Here is a 4,836-nt window from a genome sequence, read left to right as displayed (position 1 = left end):
GGGTATAGGGATAGGAGTAGTATCTTTCAGTTAAAAAGTATGAACATTTTAACCACCTTCTTAGCATAATTCCAAATAACTTTCCAGAATATTTAGTCCAATTAACAGCTCCATTAATAATACATTAATGTACCAATATTTCCACAACTTTTGTTATATTTTCATTTTTGTCATCATTGGCAAATTATTAGGTGTGAAGTAAAACCACACAGTTGTTTTTATTTGAATTCCTTTTATTAGTGATTTGGAGCAATCTTTTATATGGTCGTTAATAATTTACAATTCTTCCTTTGAAAAATGTTCATATTCTTTGACCACTTATTTACTAGGAAATAGCTTTTGATCTGATATATTTATGTTAGCTCCCTGTATATCTTGGATATGATATCATTGCCGTGGATATTTGATGCAAAGATTCCCTCCCTCCCCAGCCCAATCTATCAGCTTTTTTAATCCTACTTGTGTTGATCTTGTTCATGTAAGAGCTTTTGAATTTTATGTAATCTATATTATTCCTTTTCTTTTTTTTTGATCATCTTTATCCCTTGTTTGATTGTGCAACATTTTTTCTAACCATAGATGGGAAAGTTACCTGATCTGGGCCTCCTGTACTCATTTTATGGTGGGACTTTAAATACTGTGGTCTTGTATCCATTTTGAAGTTATTGTAGGATATAGTATAAGATATTGTTTCAAAACATTGTTTCTATCAAACCGCTTTCCAATTTGCTGAGCAACTCTTTTTCTTTTTACCAATTTTAAATAGATTTTATTCTCTAAGACAAGAATTGTATTTCCACTTGTTTACAGTACTGATAAAGTGCAATGTTGTTCACTTCTCTCCCTCTGCACACATTCAAGTATTCAGAATGCCCAGATTTACACAGTAGCTTATGTTACTTTTAAACTGCTGCTGCCTTGGCTACAAATTTGAGTCCTTCAATTTTTGGAAAACTTTGCGGAATGCTCTTTCTTCTGATGTGTTTAGTCAACTTCTTCAATGGTGGGTCCAGAAGAAGCACCCCTAGATGGGGCTGCTCCACCCCCTGGGAACCCACCAGGAATGCCTCCTGGCATGCCCCCTGCACTCTGGTACAGCTTAGTGATGATGGGGTTGCAGACCTTCTCCAATTCTTTCTGCTGATGCTCAAATTCTTCCTTCTCAGCAGTCTGATTCTTATCCAGACAGTTGATGATTTCATTACATTTGTCAAGGATCTTCTGTTTGTCTTCACAACCAATTTTGCCTTGCAGTTTTTCATCCTCTACAGTAGCCTTCATGTTGAAAGCATAAGATTCAAGGGAATTCTTGGAAGACACCTTGTCTCTCTGCTTCTCATCCTCAGCTTTGTATTTCTCAGCCTCCTGGACCACACGCTCAATGTCTTCTTTGCTCAGACGGCCTTTATCTTTGGTGATGGTGATCTTGTTCTCCTTGCCTGTGCTCTTATCCACAGCAGAAACATTGAGGATGCCATTTGCATCAATGTCAAATGTTACTTCAATCTTAGGAACATCCCGGGTGCTGGGGGGATTCCTGTGAGCTCAAACTTGCCGAGCAGGTTGTTATCCTTTGTCATTGCTCTCTCACCTTCATAAACCTGAATAAGCACACCAGGCTGGTTGTCTGAATAGGTGGTAAAGGTCTGCGTCTGCTTGGTGGGGATGGTGGCATTAAGTTTGATCAGAACTGCCATGACTCCACCAGCAGTTTCAATTCCAAGGGAAAGAGGAGTGACATCCAAGAGCAGCAAGTGCTGTACATTCTCAGATTTATCTCCAGACACAATGGCAGCCTGGACAGCTGTGCCAGAGGCAACAGCCTCATCAGGACTGATACTCTTGTTGAGTTCTTGCCATTGAAGAAGTCTTGCAGAAGCTTCCGGATTTTGGGGATGAGAGTGGAACCACCCACCAGGACGATGTCATGAATCTGTGATTCATCTAGCTTAGCATCTCTTAAGACCTTTTTCACAGGGTCCAGTGTGCCACGGAAGAGGTCAGCATTCAGCTCTTCAAAACAGGCTTGGGTGATTGATGTATAGAAGTCAATGCCTTCATAGAGGGAGTCAATCTCGATACTGGCCCGGGTACTAGAGGAGAGGGTACACTTTGCACATTCACAAGCAGTGCACAGATGGCAAACAGCCCTCTCATTCTCACTGATGTCCTTCTTGTGCTTTCGCTTGAACTCGGCAACGAAATGGTTGACCATTCAGTTGTCAAAGTCCTCTCCACCCAAGTGGGTGTCCCCAGCTGCGGACTTGACCTCAAAGATGCCATCTTCAATTGTAAGGATGGAGACATCGAAAGTACCACCTCCAAGGTCAAAGATCAACACATTTCTGTCAGCACCAACCTTTTTGTCCAAGCCATAAGCAATAGCAGCAGCAGTTGGCTCATTGATGATTCGGAGCACATTGAGACCAGCGATGGTTCCAGCATCTTTTGTGGCCTGATGTTCGGAGTCGTTGAAATAGGCTGGTACTGTGACCACAGCATTTGTGACAGTCTTCCCACGGTAAGCTTCACAATTTCTTTCATCTTAGTCAAGACCATAGAAGATACTCCTTCTGGATAGAAACTCTTGGTCTCCCCTTTGTACTCCACTTGGACCTTAGGCCTGCCTGAGTCATTCGCCACTGTGAAAGGCCAATGCTTCATGTCTGACTGTACAACTGAATCATCAAATCTGCGACCAATCAGATGTTTGTCATCAAAAACTGTGTTGGTGAGTTTCATTGCAACTTGATTCTTTGCAGCATAAATGATTAAACGTACTGGTCGGTGAAGGCGATGTAGCTTGGGGTGGTCCTGTTTCCTTGGTCATTAGCAATGACCTCCACTTTCCCATGTTGGAAGACTCCCACACAGGAGTAAGTGGTGCCAAAATCAATGCCAACTATGGGTCCCTTCAACACAGTTGCTAAAGAGTCGGAGGTCATAGCTGACCACTGTGGAGGAAGAAGGGCTGCTGCTGTGCTGAGTACTGAGCAACACTTAACATTTAGATAATGCTTCATGAAGATCACATATGTGTGTATACACACACACACACACACACATATATCATACTATATATATATACACACACACATACATACACACACATATATTCAGGTTTATCAACATGAAGTTATTGAGTTCAATTCTTCCTTATTCTTCATCTAATCTGTTCCTCTGATCTATACTTCCATTTGTTTGAAGAGTATCAAGCATCAAGTATGACAATTATTGCTTTATTATATAATATGAAATCTGCAGAGTTTGTTCTCCCTTCATTCTTGCTTTTTTCATTGTCTTTCTTGAAAATCTTCATAGTTTTTTCTCCAAATATATTTTGGAGTTTCTAAAGTACTTATAGTTCGGTAGAACATTAAGTCGGTAAAATAATTTTGTCAGTTATCATCAGTTACATTACATTGCCTTGGACCAGGCACAAGCACTTCTATGTCCCACAGTCGCTTAATTACTTTGATTATTTAAAAATTATTTTGTTATTATGTCTAGTAAAGTCTTGAGAGTGTCTTGGTAAATTGACTTCTAGATATTTTACACATTTTGTAATTATTTTGAATAAGACTTTCCTTTACATTTTTTCCTGCTAGATTTTGCCATGAAGAAATGCTGTTAATTTTTATCAGTTTATTTTATGTTATTTTCTTTACTAGATACTGAAATTTATGCTCAATTAGTTTCTTTGTTGTTTCTCTAGGGTTTTCTAAGTAAGTCATTAGCAAATAGTCATAGTTCTATCTCCTTTTAGAGTATCCATATGCCTTTAATTTCTTTCTCATTAAATTTCTACTGCTAGTTTATCTAGGAAAATGTCAAACAATATTTAGTAAATAGAGTATCTATGGAGGGAGAAGTATTCTTAGGACTCTTCCAAGAAAGTTATGTTTTTTTTCCCCTGAAAAGTATCCTTGAGGTTTAATTATTTCAATGGACTAAGGCATAGGCTGAGATGTTTTAGAATTTCCCTCAGGTTTCTGACGGGAGACTAGCAGCATGATCAACACTAGTCTAGGAGACCTGTACTCAAATGAATCAAGGTTGTGTCCTTAAAGAATATTCTTTCCTTTATTCTATAGCCCCTTCCCTTAACTATGACTAAACAAACCGGTTTTGTTTTTGTTTTTTTTAACTGTTAGCTAGACTATGAGTCTCTCATTTCATTCTAATCTTGAACTTGATGTAGCAGCCCAGAACAAACCAGTCTTGGCCTCTTATAGCAGTCTTTCTTTATTCCTATGTATATCATGAAAGCTTACTGTGTTTTGCCATCACATATAATACTAACTTTTTACTTTAGATATGTACTTTTCCATTCTATTTTAAAAAAAAGGATCTTTCTATATCTATAATTTTTAAGGGTTCTAGCACAAGAGCTGCTTTCTCAAAATCTTTTTTCTGAATCTATTGATATACCCATGAGATCATAGATATGTTTGTTTCTAATGTGATTATCTTTTTTTTTTTTTGTGAGGCAATTAGGGTTACATGACTTGCCCAGAGTAACACAGCTAGCGAATGTTACGTGTCTGAGTCTGGATTTGAACTCAGGTCCTCCTGACTTCAGGGCCAGTTCTCTATCCACTGCAGCACCTAGATGCACCACTAATGTGATTATTAATGCAGAATACTTTCTAATGGTGTACTATTTTCATATCTTTATTATAAATCTTATTTAATCAAAACAAATATTTTGGATATGACGCTGTAATTATTTTGATGAACTTTTATTTAAAATGTTTGAATTTATGTTTATTAGTAATGAGGGCCCATAGCTTTTTTCTCTTTTTTATCCTCTGGTTTAGTTGCTAGGACTATATT

At 38.0% G+C, this 4,836-nt stretch overlaps 1 pseudogene; it reads right to left on the bottom strand.

The window, feature by feature from the left end:
* Window positions 1-969: 969 nt before the first annotated feature.
* Window positions 970-2,771, bottom strand: LOC110208813 (heat shock cognate 71 kDa protein pseudogene; annotated as a pseudogene).
* Window positions 2,772-4,836: the final 2,065 nt, after the last annotated feature.

Source organism: Phascolarctos cinereus, unplaced genomic scaffold, assembly GCF_003287225.1.
Source record: "Phascolarctos cinereus isolate Bilbo 61053 unplaced genomic scaffold, phaCin_HiC Scaffold_5;HRSCAF=322, whole genome shotgun sequence".
NCBI lineage: Eukaryota > Metazoa > Chordata > Mammalia > Diprotodontia > Phascolarctidae > Phascolarctos > Phascolarctos cinereus.
This window is presented reverse-complemented; position numbering and strand designations above follow the sequence as displayed.